The 20,508-nt window shown below is 40.7% G+C and overlaps 1 protein-coding gene across 2 annotated transcripts in view; it reads right to left on the reverse strand.

The window, feature by feature from the left end:
- Window positions 1-20,508, reverse strand: part of LPAR3 (lysophosphatidic acid receptor 3) — a 95,090-nt gene that overhangs the window by 72,446 nt on the left and 2,136 nt on the right. The window contains exon 2 of one of the 2 annotated variants that reach the window (XM_045064792.1): window positions 12,565-12,632. The gene's annotated coding sequence lies outside the window, so the exon portion shown is untranslated. Of the gene's footprint in view, window positions 1-4,713; window positions 4,884-12,564; window positions 12,633-20,508 lie in introns of those variants that run through there. The other variant, XM_004752682.3, reaches the window with a different exon arrangement.

The raw sequence follows: 20,508 nt of genomic DNA on the forward strand, positions 1-20,508 counted from the left end.
AATGCAATGGGGATATAGAAAAAGGTCATACTTATTTCCAGTTTAGTCTAGGGAAAAGGCCCCCATTCAAAGGACTAACCTATTAAAAATCAACCAGGGGGGGCGCCTGGGTGGCTCAGTGGGTTAAGCCGCTGCCTTTGGCTCAGGTCATGATCTCAGGGTCCTGGGATTGAGTCCCGTGTCCGGCTCTCTGCTCAGCAGGGAGCCTGCTTCCTCCTCTCTCTCTCTCTGCCTGCCTCTCTGCCTACTTGTGATCTCTCTCTGTCAAATAAATAAAAATCTTTAAAAAAAAAAAAAAATCAACCAGGGCAGGAGGCAAATGAGTCAGTGAGTTCTCTATCTGAACTCTTGTTTTGGTCTTCAACAACTAGTTACCCCCAAGAGCTTAACTTTGGATTTCTTTAGCTCTCTTTGGGGAAAAAAATGCCTCTGACCGACTCCACTGCCCACCTTTGACTTATAAGGTCTGACTCTATCTGGGCGCGGCTCCAGAATTTCTTTTTTTGTCCTTTAAAGATTTTTATGTATTTATTTGAGATAGCACAAGCGGGGAGGAGGGGCAGAGTAAGAGGAAGTAGCAGACTCCGTACTGAGCAGGGAGCCTGATGCAGGACTCGATCCCAGGATCATGACTTGAGCCAAAGACAGATGTTTAACTGACTGAGCTACCCAGGCACCCCTTTCTGTAGAGGAAGGGCTTTGGGGCCACCTATCTGTGAGGGGAGACCAGGGCAGCCTTAAAGCTTTATTTACAAAGCAAGCCCACTGCTTTCGTTCAGACAGCATGTTTGTTCAGAGGGCCTTTGGATAAATTGGTGGTGTTTATGGAGGGGCTTAACTGCCCTCCAACCCAGCCCTGCCACCTGCCAAGCCATCCCTGAGAAGACCACAGAATCTGCATGGGGCTAAGGTAAGGCCAGAGCTAGCAGCACCTCCAGCCTCATGTCCCAGAGAACAATATAGCCACCAGGCTAACAGATGAGTAAGTAGGGGGCTGACTAACATCTTTAGGAAGGGCTGAAGCAGGCTGTACAGGGCAGGTTGTTTTCAGAGTGACACCCAGTCTGGCCCAGCCTAAGATGTATGAATGATTCACATCTGAGGAGGGGAGGCAAGGTCTGCGGGAGCTGGTGATGTCAGGGGTCAAGGCAAAGGAGGAGTTCATGGCAAGAGGCAGACAGGACTGGAGGACAGGTGTCAGGTACCACACAGGAAGGGTCAGCAGATAAAGACGGATGAGGGATAAGGAGAAGGACATCAGCCTGGGGAACAAAGAGAGATAGGTGCCACCCGGGAAACCAAAACCTTCCTCTCACTGGGTACTACTCTCCTGGCTCACCAGGAGAGCAACACATCTTTCAGACTCAAATTAAGTAATTAGCTTAATTGTTTACAGCAGGGAAATGCACCGTTTTGGTTTAGTGCTTTGCAGGGTGGATCTTAAAGACCCAAGTTAGCAAGAAGGCACAGGCCAGGGAGGGTGGCATCAGGCAGTCCTGTCCAATGTCCAGCAACTGCACAACCACGCTCTTCTGACTCACTGGCTGGTGAGCCGGCTCAGTGTTTTTGTCCACTAAGCACTGAGATGAGCAAACAGTACAGGTGATTCTAAAGGGAATTATAGTCTCTTCAGAACTCTGCCCTGTGCCTCCGATCACACACGGTTAGGCCGACTCAATCCTGAAACTTCTGTTCCTTGTGCATTCCCCATAGGGCAGTTTCGCAACCTCTGGCAGGATTTCCTCCCTGAAGTCCGCTTCAACATGAGAGGGCAGGAGAGAGAGGTGTGGAGGGACGGCAGTTGAGCCCACCCAACACCCACACGGACATCCGACCACCCCCACGCAGCCTGCCTGGGGTGTCCCACAATGTTTATGTAGTCCTCTCTGGGTGCAAAGCTCTTTCACATAGATGATTTCATGGAACCCACCACACACGCATGTAGGCAGAAAAGGAATTACTATCCCTGCTGTATAAATGGGAAAACGGATTCAAGGACAACACGTGGTTTATTCAAGGTCACAAGAATTCACAAAGGCAGGGCTGGGGCTAGAACCCAGACTGCTGTGCTCCAAGGGCCTCTCTAATTCAGCATTCTAAAAGCACAAAGTCTCGGGGCTTCTGCGGACAGGGCCACACCCCTCTCACCTCCACCTTCCTCATCCACGGTGGGACTAAGTCCCGGGGGGGACTCCTCCACGGCCATGCAGAATCCAGGGTGAGCAACAAAGGAGCAGCAAGGCCAAAGAGGAGGTGGCTCAGTCCTTGCAGGAGGAACGATGGAGGGAAGAGCAAAAGGGCCAGGAAACTGGGGAGAGCAAGCAAGCCAAGTACGGCAACACCTCTAAGTCGCCTCACCTACGCCGTGGGGATCTACATTTGCACTCTTGCCAGAACAACGTACATTTGCACCCATGTTTACAGAAATACCAATATTTTAAAGTTTATCTTGGAGGAAAAGATGGCAACCAGCATTTAAGGAGTACTTCCTGTATGTATATCAGAGACTCTGCTAAGTGCTTTCTTTTCTAATCTTGGGAGGTGGATATAAGCTTCATTTTTACAGACAAGGAAATTAAGGCTTAGAGAAATGAAGCAAGGTCACAAAGCCTGGCCTGGAACAAAGGCTGGCCTGACTGTGAAGCCCTGCTCTTTTCCTTATACTGCATTAATAATGCCCTGGGCCTGGGCTCTGCCATTTAGAAGCTTGCAATCAGGCTTAACCACTCTGTTGGGTCTAATCACAGACAAGAAAGCATTCTGAACTAATGTATCCTCCAAGGGGAATGGCTAATAGGTAATTTGAGTTATAGTAATTCCCATTTGAGTTACAAGGATTCCCCTTGCCCCAGCCCAAAGAAATAAGACGCTGGCCTTAAATTATGGTGCATTTCTGCCCCGCGTCAAAAAGACGGAGAACTTGAGGGAGAAGCAGCCCACCATGGGTCTGTATATATGACTTGGAGAGGGTGTGTCTTGGTTGCTGCCTGGCTACAATGCTGTGTGTGCATCTGTCCCCCTAAGTGTGTGTGTTTTGGAAAGATGAGAGAAAGCATGAGCATGTGTAGACTCTCAAATAGGTTCTGAGGAACGTACCCCAAAAAAGCAATCACATGTCTTAACTGTTTTCATTTCAGTCTTCATTGATAGGAAACATACGCAGATCTGTTCTATCAAACCTCCTATAAAACCACCAGATACCTAAAATAGATCTGATTTAATATAAAGAGGCTGGTATCAGTTTACACATTTGTCAGATTTAGGGAAGACGACATGTCATTTATAGTTAAATCAAAGCCAGAAATTTGGAATGCTAATGATAAAAAAAAATAAGAAGAATGTGCCCAAATGATCTGCTTTCCTAGTCACATGGTAGTGACAATCAGGATCAGTTCTGTTCAGATGGTTAAATGTCCAGATCATGTCTAGTACATGATCTAGGTCCATACAGTCTCAAGGCACAGGAGACAACTCTAGAAGCTTATCTCAAGTACATCAACCTTGCTGGCAGGATTTGTTTGCCGCTCTTTTTAGAATGGTCTAGTTTGTTTAGACAAGCATGAGGTTAACAGAACCAAGGTTGTGTGTTTCTAACTATGACTTCCAATTGGGAAAAAAAAAAAAAAAAGGAAAATTCTATTTACTGTACTCAGACCACACAAATGTCTTAGGGGAAGCAGGGTTAGCAACTAGGGATTCTTTACTAGGAACTTCAACCACTCTCCTTAGCAACAGAAAAGTCCATGCACTGATGAAATGTCAGACAGTGTATGGACGCATAACCTATTGGTAAAGAAGGGATTATCTGTCTGTAACTGCCATTAGTTTATTCTCCGACTTAAACCTTGAAAAGCTAAGCGGACCTGAACTTCTAAAGTAACATTCCAAGACCAGGTAATACTCTGGGCAGCAAAGGCGTGAGAAGGGAGAAATGCGTTGCAAAGACAGTAACAAATTACAGAGACACATTTCGTGGAAATTACTCGGTTAAAAATGGCCGTTGTAATGATTACCTTAATAAGACTAAATTGTTTCCAATATTCACCGTCACTACTCAAATTACAAGTTGAGAAACTTCTAAGCAATTTTGGGTCGTCGCAACTTGCTGCGGGAATGCAATAAAGTAACAATGCTACAGAACAAAGCACTTTTGTCTGTCGCTGGTGAGGGGGATCGCGGGCACCTTCGCTCACTCACAAAGCACCACCCCCCACAGTGTTACCAGTTGGTTAATAATCTCTATTTCCGGAATCTTTATGCCTTGCACACATCCAGCTTTTCTCCGGACACACCATCGTACCGGGCGTAAATGGAGGCTGAAAAATGTGACATCCCTGGGCTCCGCGGGAGAATCTCAGTTAACCGTCGACGGGTGTTAAAGCCGAGCTCGGAAAAGCACCTGGGCGAAAGCGGAGGGAGCCTGCGCCGCGCTCCCGGCGCCCGGCCCCACCACACAGCACGCGCGGGGGCAGCGCCGATCTGGCATCCCGGTGGCTTCTCGCGCCAAGGAAAACAGTGGGGGGAGGGCAACATGCGCCCCCCAGAGAGTCTCGTCCCAGGTGCTCCGAGTGGGTTTGGCGTCCGCCGGGCCGCCAGGCAACCCTGGAGAGCCGCGGCTCCCGCCCGGCGGAGGTGCGCCCCAGCCTCTCCCCAAGCGCGCCCCGGCCCGCCCGGGCTCCGGGAACCCTCCCAGCGCCCGGTGCCCGCACTCACCGCTCACGCTCGCCCGCCACCGAGCCCGGGAGCGGGGGCCCCTGCGGCTGCCGCATGCCCTCGGGGCCGAGCGCGATGAGGCGACCGGAGGCCGGGCTCTGGCCGGGCGCACGGGGCAGTGGAGGACAAGGCGGGCGGGCGGCGGCGCGCCTCCTATCCAGCCGCTTGTGACACGCCAGGAGCCCAAGGAAAGTTTGGCGGAGCGAGGGGTGGTGCCGAGGGGGCGCGTCCCCGCCCTGCCCCGCCCTGCCCCAGACGTCCGAGCGTTCCCACGGGAGAGCGCCCCCCACCGGCGAGGCACGGATCTGTGCGCCCGGGCGCTCCTGTGGGTGCTGACCTGCCTGGAACTGGTCCCCACGAGGGTGGCAGGCCCGAAGCAGGACATGGCACCCACTAAAGGACCGTGAGCAGCCACGGGGCTCACAGAGCCATACCTTGGAGCGCGGTATTAAAGCGCTGTCCCTCTCTGCTCACTCTTCCTGGGAGAGATGTGAAGGGACTGCGGCTAAGTGTGGCCCAACCCCCCAGGGGAGGCAGGCTCACTGCCAGGCTGAATGCTTGCTCTAAAACTTGAACCCTAAAGCTATCCCAGGGTGCAGGCAGCCCCCAGAGGGCAAGCATATTCACGTGCTTCTGACCTGGAGCCTTTCCTGGGCATCTTTTTGTTGAAACAAGATATTAAAAAACAAAAACAAAACCAAAAAAATTTACAAGTTCTTGAGAGAGGCTGTTTAACCTCCTGGGGTAAATAGTTCCGGATACTTTGTTTTTCAGAGCTGAAATAGACTGCGTTGACCCACCTTTGGTAAAGAAAGATGCAAAGGGAAACAATGTCTGTTCTCAAGACTTTGTTCTCTCTGAACTTTGCAAAGCAAAATGAAGTCGCAGACATGCTAAAGGCTGGGACTTCCTGATAACTTCACAGAGAAAAATACTGTGAAGTGAGATCCTTCTTACTCACACTTCAAAACCTCAGGAAAGGCCAAGAGCCTGTGCCCAGAGGTCTGGCTGTAGCCCTTGGCCATTCGTTCATTCCTTGTCCATTCAATGTTGATAATAGGACCTCCTGTCAACTAGGAACCATATGCCAGGACATGGACTGTATGGTAAATTGCCCCTTACCATCCAAGAAATGGAACTTTCTCTGAAGATAATATTTTAATGTTTTATTTCTTACGTGATGGACCTCATCCCAGAGAGCATGACATCCTGCTACACCTCCAGCTTTCACAGGGATATGGATAAATCTTGAGTGACATGTGGCAATTTTCGTTGCTTCACCTGGGTGTTCAGAAAATTCCTGTAGTGTCCTACAGATGAATGGTATAGGAGGGCTACAACTTGCAGAGCTAGTGCTAAAGAAAGATCCTGTTTACTGGGACAAGGAAAAACGTGGCAGATGATATATGAGAACAAGGTGAGGGGAGTGAACAGCTCAACTCCAACAGCTACAGTGCTGAAAGGGCAACCGGGCGAACACAAAAATTCGCAACCACCAGCACTCAGACACTGCTAACGTGTAGTATGTTGAATAAGTTGTTGTAACTATAAACGAGCAACTGTAAACACCGGTTGAAGCCTTCTTTTGCTGGAAAATTTTTCCAGGTTCCAAACAACTTACTAGCAAAGGCACTGGGGAAACATTATTGTGTTGTAACTTGGGAACTTCCTGAACTTGAGCATTGCAAAAGAGAACAGGGATTCTGGAAAGCCAAATGTGATTACCATTAATATAGGAGTCCTAAACAAAGGAGAAAGGTGAAGGGAATATGGTGAACTGGGTTGCGAAAGGAAACAGACATTCCAGCTAGACGATTTTTTTTAACTAATGTGGGTCAGAAGTGAGGGAAAGGCAAGAAAGTTAACCAGAAAAGAAAAGCGAGGGGAAGAGGCAGGGAGAATACCCAGCTTATAGACTTATGCGCAGGAAAGGACAAAAGGGACAAGAGGCAAAGCACAAGTAAAAAGAAAGATGTGGCCCCAAATTCTCATGTTTGAAAAGAAGCTTCTGTTGGGAGTATCCACCAGAACCTTCCTTAAGTCCTTATAGGTTCTGTGGTGTCTCACTTCTCTACCAAAATGTTTTTATTAGTAAAACTGAAGTTGCCGTGGAAAATGACAAATGCCATGGTTGAGGGTATACTTAGCTTTAGAGATCATTGGTTGGAAACTCATCCAAAACTTTTTCAACATTTGCTGATGAGGTTCCTATGTCCTGAGTGTTGTGTTTTGTGTTCCTGGAGATACAAAAATTTACAACATTGTTTCTATAAGGGCAAGAAAGGGACATTCCACAGCGCTTAATGAAAGGAATTGTGATGGCTGAAGGAGCAATTTTAGCCTTGGAGAACTTTTGTCTACCAACATCTACTTAGCAAAGAATAACTGCTGCACAATAAATATGTAAACAGATAAAACTAAAACTCAGCCTGACACCTACTATAGTGAGCGGCAACACAGGACTCAGGCATGTCATCTCTCCCTCTCAGGATTTATGGTAAGAGACTCATGTTCCTCTGCTCCCTACTTGTTTTGGACCTCTGATGGCATGAGCAGAAATTCATAGACTTATCATTCTCAACTTTGGGAAGTCTGAGCTGAAACTGTTAAAATTTTGCTCCTCTGTACTAATTGGCAATGAAGATGCCTACAGCAGATGAATAGTGAGAGAAAGTGGAAGGGCATCTGAAGAGATGTAAGTGGTATCTGAAATAACAGTTAGCTAGAAGATGCTGAGGATAGACTGAGGCAAAAGGGTAACTCTATAGAACCCAAAGGAAAAGAGAGATGGCATAAGCAAGATGATGGCCCCATAGAGTACCTCTCAACTGCATGTAACTCGAAGTGGAAAGGAGCAAAGTCACAGAAATATTCAACAAATACCAAAAAATCAAAAATCCAACTCAAGCTCATTTAAATTGAGCAAACTGTCTCATATGATGTATGTAAGTCATTCAAAATTTCTTCTTAGATACACATCTTATCATTTCTTAATTTCCACATATTTTTATGCTTTAGATAAGACTAACCAATTTTGAAAACAAAAGTCATGATGAGAATCTTGCTGTAGCAAAAATGAAAATACATTATAAAAGCATCACGAGTAGGTGCCCCTGGACTCAGATTTGAGCCTGTCATGCAGGCATAATTCACTTGCAAAAGCAGCCTGGTTTGGTTGATTTAGATTAGATGGTGAATTTAATTAATAATTAAAACAATATGACACTGGTACGAAGCTAGAAAGACAAAATATTAGACCAGAATACCTATCCATCCCATATACAAATCATAGTAAGTATAGAAGAAGCTGACATCCTGAATCAGTAGGGAAGGGAAGGCCTATTCAGTCATTTGCCCTGCTCTAATTCATTGACCTTTGTGGAGAAATAAGATTAGACACTTATAAGAGCAACTCATATGCATGAAAGTGTTAGTTTGTTAAAAAGGAGAAGGAACCATAAAACAAGCAGAAGCAAAGATTAATATATATTTGATTTAAAGCTTGTAAAAAATAAAAATATAAAATTTGTGATGAACTTTTTTAAAAAAAATATTTTATTTATTTATTTGTCAGAGAGAGAGAACAAGTAGGGGGAGCATCAGGCAGAGTGAGAAGCAGGTTCCCCTCCAAGCAAGGAGCCTGATGTGGGACTTGATCCCAAGACCCTGGGATCATGACCTGAGCTGAAGGCAGATGCTTAATTGAGCCACCCAGGTGTCCCTGTGATGAACTTTTTTAAACTTCAGAGCAAGGGAAAAAAATCACACAAAAAATTATTAACTAAGCTGATTGCATGCAAATTAGATGCTCCTGCACATAATAAAAATAGTCCTGTAAATTTAAATTTTAGAAATCAAACTAGAAACTTGGGGAAAGACCATTTGCCACATGTGATAGGTGATAGATTAACACCCTTCCTACCTTAGTTATTGAGAGGCATGTAGAAAATGAAAAGATTAACATCAAAACAAAAATAAGGCAAGTATATGGGCAACTGGAAAAGAAGGAATACACGTGACCAAAAATATATGAAGATAAATTTCAACCACTCTAATAGTAAGACAAGTGGAAATGAATATGGGAGACTACTTTTCACCTATCCGATGGCAAAGGTTTTTGATTACAGAGATTGCCAATACGAGCTAAGGTATAAGGGAAAAAGGTGACTTCTTGTGGTGTGGGTAGGAATTCAAATTGGGAAAACTTTTCTGGTGGACAGTTTGCAATCGAGTATCTTCCATTCATTCCCAGGAACACAGTTGTTTTTCACATTTTAGTGTCTCTAAATTGAGATGCGTTTTATGATCCCCGTCAGCCAAGCAGTGCTCGTGAGTTAGTTACCACTGGCTGCCTCTGTGCACCAGGTTTTGAAGACTGGGTGTCAGCTGTTGGATGGAATCCTGGAGCAAAGAGTGGAGAACATTTTTAATATATGCTGCATCAAAATGCTTCCGATGCATTCAGTCCGTGGACCACACTGTGTCAAAAAGTGATTTCAAAGAATGAGGAAGTTCAGGAATGAATACCTTAGCCAAGGTTTTTGCTTCTTCTTTCCGGGTACAAAAGAACAAAATACAAGCTGTCCCCCCTGCAAGGTGCCTCAGTCCATTAAGCATCTGCCTTCAGCACAGCTCATGATCCTAGAGTCCTAGGGCTGAGTCCCACTTCAGGCTCCCTGCTCAGTGGAGAGCCTGCCTCTCCCTCTCCCTCTGCCTGCTCTCTCTCTCTCTCTCTATCAAATAAATAAAATCTTTAAAAATAATAATAATAAAATATAAGTTAACTGTATTTTGAAATACAATTTCAATAAAGAAAGATTTCAATTATTGAAAGAGAAAGCTCTTTCAATAATTATAAAAGATATAGTGTTAAGAAAGCACTGTGTTTAATTGGCACCATCTTCCTTTTTGGTATCACATAAAAAAACAGTGCACATCACAATTTATGAGACCTTGGGTATGATGCACTATGATATATTAAGAACCCATACCATTTGTTCATACTGTTTGACCCAGCAAATTCATATTTGGAAAGTTATCCTAAAGACACCATTAGAGGCATGCAGAAATTTTAGTACAAATATAAACATTTCAGTATTATTTATACAACTGAAATGTTAAAAACAACCTAAAAGTCTAACCTGCAAAACTCAATAAGAAATTGATCAAATAAGTTAGCACACATTCATAGGACTGAATGGTATCTAGCCTTAATAATGATGTTCTCAAAGAATATATAATGACTTAGGAAGATATTCCTCATTGCATATTAAATTCAGTCAATGTGTCAATTTGAATTTTCTTATTTTTATTTTATTTAAGCAAAATTTGCATAACATGAAAGGAAGCATTTTAAAGTGAATAAATAATAGAGTGGCATTTAGTACATTCATAGTGCTTCTATGTCCCCAAGCATGCCTGTCACCCCAAAAGGAAACCACATACCCACTGTATTTCATATTAAATTTTTATAAAAAGTAGAAAACAAAACCATTTAACTAAATCTGTTTTCTCTTGAAAACACGTTTGCCTACATAAAAGAAAACTACCCCTATATGTTAACTGTAGATATAAAGGGCAGGCCAGATTATGTACATTTTTATTTTTTGCATATTTTGCTGTATTTTCAAAATGTTATGCCATGAGCATGTATAACTTTTGTAGCCTAAATGTTTTACAAATAATATTTTAAGTGGTAAATTCTTATAAATAAATAGTCCTGTGGATCACATACCTTTTCAAATATAAATAACTATGAATAAGGAAAGCATATCATCAAATAGCGATGGGAGGGTTTGTTCAATTTTATATGGTCCAAGAAACCAGATTCTAAGGGCAAAAGATTCGTTTCTTGTTTTACGCTTTTTTTGCTTGACTCCTTTTAGTGGAGATTCACTGGAATATTGATTTCTCATATCTGTGAACTTGGCTAGTGAGCTACCACAGGCAAACGCAGCACTTCTCAAAGGAAACGTCCCAAGCAAAAGCTAGGAGGCTAGCATTGCAATTGTGAGTCCTTTACCAAAATCCTTTATAATGAGCCTTGGAGAACAAGGCATGGGAAATGGTCATCCACCATCACCAGGGAAAAGTGAGATTTTTCACTCAAGATAACAATGCCCCAAATCTCCCCTCCCCCAAGCAGACTTCATTTTCACAACCACTTCACTTTCTTTACAATTATGATGAAATTGCATTTGGAGATAATAATTGAGGTTTTCTTTGACTGCTTTTCCTTATTGCCCCTCTGACTCCTGATCATTCATTGTTCTCTGGAGCATTTAATAAAGGAGAACACAAAACAACATGTCTTTCAGAGAAAAAAAACCTGGAAGAATAAAAGAAATCAGTTCTCAGCTCCTGGTTTCCTAAACAGATTTCCTTAAACTCATAGCACACACATGCACAAAATAAACACCAAGGTTTGTGCTTTGTAAAAGATGGGTACTCTTGAATTTCAAAGCCCTACATGCTGAAAGAAGCTTAATATAAACTTTCTTTTTTTCTTTTCTCCCCAGAAACAGTCAACTAGAAGAAAACAGATGGGAGAACCAGACCACCCTCCCTGAAGACGAGATAAGGTCTCCTGCCTGGGGAGAAGAATTTGAGCTGGAGAAGAAGCAACACTGAGATAGCTCTGGGCGGAGGTTTCTGACCCCTCACCCTTCCTCAGGCGAAGTTGTTAGAGCAACATAGATGCTCCCTTGAGTTAGCAACCCAGGGATGATAGGATAGATTGTATTAATTAAAAATAAAAGCTGCCCCTCCCTAGGGGAGAATTATACCTCTCTGCTTATCCATTTGACTTGCTATGGCGAACAAAGTGTGTGATGTACTATCCAGCAGAAGGTTCTCTGTGTTCTCTTTCCCCCTGCCCTGGCATCAGCGGTGTCAGAGAGAGGCAGCTCCATCAGCCTGGATCCAGGAAGGAGGAGGTCATGGAGGAGCACCATGCCTGACCTGAATGACATCCAAGGAAGAAGTAGACCTTTGTCCTTCTAAGCAGCTGAGATTTGGGGGGCATTCGTCACCGCAGCATAACCTAGCCTGTCCTAACCCACACAAGCACAGAGTCCTATACCCTGCTGTCCATCTGAGACTTGGATAGGAAGCGTTCATACATGCGTGCTCCATGTCACTGTGACAGGGGAACAGCGATACCCAAGTGGTGACATGGCATAGCTAAACACAAGAGGAACTGAATCCACTCTCTCTGAGTTCTCTGTGGGTCCCAGAGTGAGGCAGAACAGCACTGACGTCAGTTCCTCACAGAAAAGTACCTAACGGGGAACACTGGCAGCAGATGCAGCAGGGACAGACGTCAGAATGATTAGGAGAAGGGATCATTTCTCAAAAGGATGTAGTGAAGCAGGTTCTCATTACCTACCCGCTTCACCCCAACTCCTGAACATTGCAGAGTCCATTTGTTACTTAGATCCCACAACAGGGAAAGAAATGGGAGGGACAGAAGCCTAAGGATAGATAAACTTCAAATGACCAAGGTCATTGAACTGGCCCGAGTTTACCTGGCAAGTAACAGGACATGACAGTAACAGTAACATTCAGTTCTGTCAGTGATAGAAATAGGAGGTACAAGATAGAGTTTAGATTCACTTTTAGAAAAACAGTTGTGTGTTCTCCTGCAAAGTTGGCAGCCTGAGAAATTTGTATACACCACACCAGGATACTCTAAGAGGGCATCATGGAGGGGGCATATATTCCATAACGTGGGGTGCTGAGGGTCCGCTCAGATAAGGATGAAGCCATGTGTGGGCAATGGTAACCCCTTGTATAGTAGGCTAACTTCTCCCAAACTTGGTGCTCAAGCTATTGACTAGATATCTGCCTTACCTGAGTCAGGCACCAAGAATCTGCTATTAGCAACACTTTTGGCTGCACAAATATTTATTCTGGTAAACCTGATAGAGAAAAAGGAGAGAGTTGTAAATAGTTTGTTAGAATTTTCTGCATTCTATGCACTAAACTTTTCCCCTTGTTTTGCAAGAGAAAGCTGTAATATGACATTAACATTCTTATATCTGAGATTGATTTATTCAATTGGATTTGATAAAGACTGGCCAGATTAATATTTAATGTTCTTGTATAATTTGAATAATACAATTGACTTGGACATGAATGCACTATAAAAACAATTTGAGCTGTTAATCTTTAGCCCATTTAAAATAGAGGGTTGACTCATTCAAAATGAAAGATCAAGAGCTAAGAAGTTTTGAGTTCTTTTTAATGTGATTAAGTTTGAAACTAGAAATACAATACAAGATACAATATAAACTAAAATACAGTATAAAATAAAATGGGATTTTGTAATTTTACAAAAGAAACACTTTATAGTAATTGTATCAAGTAATTTTATACTTGGCTTTTCAATCATTAATAAACATTTTACTTACAAACAAGAAAATATCACGATAAATTATTTTGCTGTAAAAGAAGAAGATTTTTTAGGAGACTCAAAATCTTAATTTTTTTTAATTACTGTGGTATGATTTACTTTCATTATACTGTATTATACTAGGAATGGATATAGTGGAGGCAAATGACAATGAGGGGGAAGTATAAATATTAGTAAGGATAATGATGACTCATGTATGTAGGAATAAACATCAATTAAAAAATACTAACACAAGGGTGCCTGGGTGGCTCAGTTGGTTAAGCATCTGCCTTTGGCTCAGGTCATGATCCCAGCGTCCTGGGATCAAGCCCCACTTTGGGCTCCCGGGTTAACAGAAAGAAGGCCCTGCTTCTTTCTCCCTCTCCAACTCCCCCTGCTTGTGTTCCTTCTCTCACTGTGTCTCTCTCTGTCAAATAAATAAATAAAATCTTTAAAAAAAAACTTTTTTAAGTACTGAAAACCAAAAGAATAAAAATAAGACACGTTATAGAAGTTTATCATAGAAGATTGTGTTAATTAAAGTATCTATAACTTCTAAGACTTGTTGTCAAGTTCAAAAACTTCAGTATGCTCCACCATAGTTATTAGACAATCGTGCCCAGTTTCACTCAGTGTCTATAGCTATAAATGCAACAAAGTTAATTACCTCCAAATATAGTGAGAATTTAAAAAAATAGTATATTGGAGTAATTTTTAAGATGTTTATTTTTAGGAAAAAAACAGTTATTTCATGATAATAAAAGAGTCATCATATAAAAGACCTTCAAAATAAATAAAATAAAAATTAACATAACTAAAAGGAGCAACAGACAATATCCACAATTGACAAATCCAAAAGCAATAGGCAAATCCACAGTCATAGTTGGAGACTTATACTGTACCTTTTCTATTTATAAAATATGTAAAATATTAAAAATCAGGTTATAGATGATTTGAACAACACTATCAACCAACTTGACCTTGACTTAATTGGCATTTATGAAGCATTATGGGCATAATGCTATAAAATAGCACTGTAAAATACGTATTTTTAAAGTATACATGTAACATCAGGAGATAAGCCATATTCTGAATCATAAAGCAAGTTTCAGTAAATCTAAGAGGACTAAAATTATTCTCTGGCCAAAAGGGTAATAAATTAGAAGCCAAAACCAAAAAACGTCTAGAAAATCCCCAAATATCTGAAAACTAACATACCTAAAAATAACCTATGATTTAAAGAAGAAATCTCAAGAGAATTTAGAAAATACTTTGAATCGAATGATAATGAAAACATTGCAAATCAAAATTTAGGGGCTATTGGCCAAAGCAGTACTTAGAGAGGGATGTTTATAGCTTCTAATGCTTCTATTTGAAAGAAATGGAGTTTAAAAATTAACAATCTAAGAAGCTAGAAAAAGAAGAGAAAATTAAACCTAAAGTAGAGAAAGGAAATAATTTTTTAAAAAACGGAAATAATGACATAGAAAACAAAACCAGAGAAAATCAAGGAAATTAAAAACTGAGTAGTTGAAAAGATTAATATAACTGATAAGCCTATACTAGATTGGTCTAGGTAAGGAAGAAGAAAGCCACAAATTAACAATATCAAGAATGAAAGAGGGACCTCACTCTCAATTGTACACAAAACAAAAAGATAATAAAATAATATGAGAACAACTTTATGCTGACAAATTTGACAACTTATGATAAGAAAGACGAATCCCTTAGGAAACAGGACTTACCAAACTGACAAAAAAGGCCATAGAAAATCAGTAGCATTATGCCTACCAGAGAAATTTAAAATATAAATAAAAGCCTTCTCACATAGAAAACAGCAGGTTCAGATAGTTTCACTGGTAATTTATCAAATATTTAAGAAGAAAATAGTATTGATTTTATAGAAAAAACTTTCTGAGAAAATAGAGGAGGAAGAAGAGCCTCCTTACTTATTCTGTAAAGCCTGAATAGTTTTAAGAGCAAAACCTAACAAAAAGACTATGAGGAAAGCAGAGGACCAATATCATTTATGAATACATAAAAGAAATCCTCAAAAATAATTAGTAAATCAAATCTAGCAAAATATACAGATAACACAATACAACCAAGTGAAATTTACCTCATGAATATAAGGTTGAGTCAGCATTTGAAAAATCAAAGTAATTTCCCATATTAACAGAATAGGAAGAAAAAGCACGATCATTTCAATTAATGCAGAAAATGTACTTGAAAAAATTTAACATCCATTTATGATTAAAAAATACCCAGCAAACTAGAAATAAAATAGAATTTTCCCACCGTAATAAAGGCCATCTATGAAAAACCTACTCCTGACATCATACTTAATGGCAAAATGTTGAACATTTTGACTCTTAGATTGGGAACAAAGCAAGAATATTCATTTTTACCACTTCTCTTCAAAATTCTACAGGAAACTCCAGCTGTGCAAAAAGGTAATTAAACAAAATAAAAGCCCATCCATATTGGAAATACATGAAGAATACATGAAGTGCTATACCATGTTGATGGGTTAAGATTTTAATTTTCCCCTATTTAATCTTTATAATCAATGCTATCCCAATTAAAATCCTACTAGGCTTTTTTTTTTTTTGATGTAATATTTAAGGATTTATTTTTTGTAACACCTAGTGCTCATTGTGACACATACCCTCCTTAATATCCATCACCTTCTTATCCTCTCCCCCACCCCCTTCCCTTCTATTTTTTTAAATTTATTTTTTATTTTCAGCATAAGAGTATTCATTATTTTTGCACCACACCCAGTGCTCCATGCAATCCGTGCCCTCTATAATACACACCACCTGGTACCCCCAACCTCCCACCCCCCCCGCCCCTTCAAAACCCTCAGATGGTTTTTCAGAGCCCATAGTCTCTCATGGTTCACCTCCCCTTCCAATTTCCCCCAACTCCCTTCTCCTCGGCTTTTTTGATAGACATCGAAAAGCTGATTCTTAATTTATATGAGAAAGCAAAGGACCTAAAATGACCAAAACAATTTCTAAAAAGATCAAAGTTGGAGGACTTACATTATTTGATCTCAAGAATATTAAGTTACAGTAATAAATATAGCATGACAGTGATGCAGGGTTGGATAAATAGGTCGGTGGGACAGAATAGAGCCCAGAAGCAGGTCACAACACACACGGCGAATTGATTTTCAACTAGAGTCAGGGTAATTCAGTGGAGAAAGCACAAGTCTTTCAACAAATGGCCCCAGAACAGCTAGATATCTATGTGGAAAGAAAACGGACTTCAACATTAATCTAATGCCAAAAAATTATTTCAAAATGAATCACAGACCTATCCAAAAAAGTTAAAATTATAAAGCTTCTAGAAGAAACTATAGGAAATTATATTGATAGAGATAAACATTTATTAGCCAGGAAACGAAGAGCACTAACAGAAAAAAAAAAAATTAGACTTCAGAATTATAACTTCTTCTCAGAAGACATCATTAAGAAAATGAAAATATAATCTATAGACTGGGAAAAAATACTTGTTTCACAAGAATTTGACAAAGGATTTGCACCTGAAATACACAAAGATCTCCTAAAAATCAATAATAAAAAAATTGTTAAATGCACACACCATTAGAACAGATACTTCACAGAAGAATATAAGTGATATAGATAATAAGCACATGAAAAGATAATTAAAAGTCAACAGCAAAACACAAATTAAAACTGCCAGGACTTATCATTGCATACACAAAATGACTAATGTAAAAAGATTAAAAATACCAAATATGGCAAAAAGTGAGACAGATGGGAGTCTTGTATATTGCCAGTAGGAGTATAAAATGTATGACCATTTTGAAAACCTGTTTGGCTGTTTCGTATACGTTTAAACATACACCTGCTCTATGACTCAGCAATTCCAATTGTAATTATTTACTCAAGAAAAATAAGAACGTATGTCCACCAAAAGACTTTTATAGTAGTACTCAAAGCAGTTTTATTTGTAATAGCTAAAAACTAGAAATAACACAAATGTCTCTCAACAGGTAAAGGAACACATTTTTATATAACTATACAATGGAATTCAACTTGACAATAAAAATAATAATGAACTATTGACATAGCAACAACTGAGAAGAATATAAAAAGCATCAGGTTGCATGAAAGATTTCAGACATGGAATACGATTCCAATTATATGAAGTTTAAACAAACAAAACCAAGGTATGCTGATAGAAATCAGAGTCACAGGATTCATTGGAAAGGAGCTCAAGAGAACTTCTGGGAGTAAAACATTCTATATCCTGGTTTCTTAAAAACCAGTGATTGTCACACTGAAAATCTGTACTAAATTATGACTCTGTCTATATTTGGATATATTTTTAAATTTCCATAGCATAAATTTTAAGCTAATAAAGTATATAACAATTCTAATAAGTTGCTTTAATGGCTTTCTCTCCTTTTCAGATTTGACTGAAGCCTCAAGTGTCCAAAACAAAATAGACAGCAGGACCTTGTAGTCTAAGATGACATGCTAGACCCCAGTTGCACAACATATAAATGACTGTAAAACTGTTTCTTCCAACATGGGCAATCTGTCCCCTACAACCTACAAGAGGGTGAAAGTGGAAGAGGTCAAACAAGGGGGTTTCTTTGGAAAATGTTACTGAACAGTAGCTCAGTAAGGATTGTTTTCTGTCCCCTGACTTCAGGTAAAGGACTAAGGCGCTTCTTCCCCATCTCAAGCAAATGAGAACACCAGTCAGTGAACTTGACATATATGCCCTAGACCCTCAAACTGTGGTCCACAGATCATTATCACGGACATCATCTGGGAGCTTGTGAGAAATGCAGAATCTTAACTCCAGCCCAGACTCACTGAGCCAGAATCTGCATTTTCACAGTGTTCTCCAGTGGACTGGTATGTGCATTAAGGGTTGAGAGACACTATCTTAGATTTTGGGTGAGCCTCTGGACTGGAATGAGGAACTGTGTCCAAGTCACCCTGCGGGTAGCACAGAGGAGGAAAGAGGGCCACAGTGGGAGCCCAGTGCACTCTCACCCAAGGCAGCACAGAGTTGTTGGTGTTTCTGTGAATCAAACAAGATCCACACAATGTGCTGTCAGTCTCAGGCTGGTTTGAAGGGGATTTTTCTTGAGCAAAGTAGTCCCTGGGGATGTATGATGAGAGCTCCTGGACCAACACTGGGAAAGGAAGCAGTTGGCTACAAGTAAGGCTTTGCCCACTCCTGGACTGTGCAGCTATCTTTTCCTAAGGGTTTTGGGAGGCAGGGGGTTTGGGAAAGTGAGTCATCTCTGAGAAAGTCAGAAACGTCCTGTGAGAGAAAGAAACCATTATTGAATATTTTCTATCCAGAGAGTCCCAAATCCAGACAAGACAGCATCAGCCATATACGAATGTCTCCTTGCTTGTATTCCTCCTGGCTAGCTCCTGCAAGGTTAGAAACTAAGACAATTGGGTAGAGGGATACAGGAAGGAAAAAGAAGACCAAAGAAAGCCAGGATTCCCTCTCCTACTTCAGGTTTTCCAGCTGGAAAAACACAAGCCTTAGAAGGAGAGAAATTTTGACTTTAAATGAAATTCAGAAATTTAATTATTATACCAGGTAGGACATCACAATTATTGAAATAAGACTATTCTTTCTTCTAAAAGTAATCCCAGGAGGCCTGATTATTTAATAATAACTAGAACATTTATGAGACTTGCCTAAGATTTCACCCAAAAGGCAAGAAAAAGGTCATATTATATATTAGATTTAAATGGGTAGCTGGGGAAAGATGAAATTTATGTTCTGTTCACATCTTACTGAGTCCAGCTCACACAAGAAAGGAAAAGAAACCCAAAAGAAACTTCTAGAAATGAAAAACCAAGTCATTGTAAAACAAAACAAAACAAAACAAAACAAAACTCAACGAATTAAATGTCCACAATAGGCAAATGTATAAATACAGAAAGTAAAGTGGTTGTCTATAGCGCTGGTGGGGAAAAGGAAGCAGATAATGGGGAGTATTACAAACTGAAAATTTGTATCCCCCGACCTCCCAAATTCATATATTGAATTCATATATTGAAACCTAATTTCCAATGTGATGATATTTGGAGGTGGGGCTTTTAAGATATGATTAGGTTATGAGAGTGAAGCCCTTTTAAAAAGAGGTGCCAGAGCACTCCCTTGACTCTTTCGTCAAGTAAGGTTATAACAAGAAGATGGCTGTCTATGAACCAGGAAGTGGGCCCTTCCCAGACACTGAATCTGTCAGCACCTTGATCTTGAACTTCCCAGCCTCCAGAATTACGAGAAATAAATGTGTGTTGCTTATGTGCCAAAAACAAAACAAATAACCCTCAATGAACCAATTAAACAAAAACTTAAAAGCAGCTAAAGAGAGAATTAATGAACCAAAAAATATCTCTAAAGAAACCCATTAGACTATAGCAGAAAGAGAAAGGGAATCGAAAATATGAAAGAGATTAAGAGATGAAATGAGAAGGAACAAACGAGAATGTTCACAGTGTTTCTTTCTTTTCTTTTCTAAAGATTCTATTTTTTAAAGTAATCTGTACACTCAACGTGGGACTCAAGCTTACAACCCCGAGATCAAGAGTTGTAGACTCACTGACTGAACCACGCAGGTGCCCCTCAACTTGTTTCTAATCAGAGTCAGAAAGCGCAAGAGGCCATGGAAAGATGGAAACAATAGTAAAAAAAAAAAAAAAAAAAAAATTAAAAAACCAATGACTCAGTAGTTTTCAGAATTGAGGAAAGACATGAATTTTTTTAATTCAAAAACCACAATTATCTCGGACAATTAAATTTTTTTTAAGATTTTATTTATTTATTTGATAGACAGAGATCACAAGCAGGTAGAGAGGCAGGCAGAGAGAGAGAGAGGAGGAAGCAGGCTCCCTGCTGAGCAGAGAGCCCGACGTGGGGCTCGATCCCAGGACCCTGAGATCATGACCTGAGCCGAAGGCAGAGGCTTAACCCTCTGAGCCACCCAGGCGCCCCTCGAACAATTAAATTTTTTTTTTATTTTATTTTTTTTATTTTAAAGATTTTATTTATTCATTTGACACAGAGAGATCACAAGTAGGCAGAGAGGCAGGCAGAGAGAGAGAGAGGAGGAAGCAGGCTCCCCGCGGAGCAGAGAACCCGATGCGGGACTCCATCCCAGGACCCTGAGATCATGACCTGAGCCGAAGGCAGCGGCTTAACCCACTGAGCCACCCAGGCGCCCGAACAATTAAATTTTAAAACACATACGCACACACAATGTAATATTAAAGATGAATAAGTCTTAAAAGCAATCCAGGAGAACAGTCAGATTCCTTGGACCGATAACATTCTCAACAATAAAGACCAGGAGAAAATGGAATTCTATTACCAACATGTTGAGGGAAAAA

Source organism: Mustela putorius, unplaced genomic scaffold, assembly GCF_011764305.1.
Source record: "Mustela putorius furo isolate JIRA1106 unplaced genomic scaffold, ASM1176430v1.1 tig00003853_pilon_pilon_pilon, whole genome shotgun sequence".
Classification (NCBI taxonomy): Eukaryota; Metazoa; Chordata; class Mammalia; order Carnivora; family Mustelidae; genus Mustela; species Mustela putorius.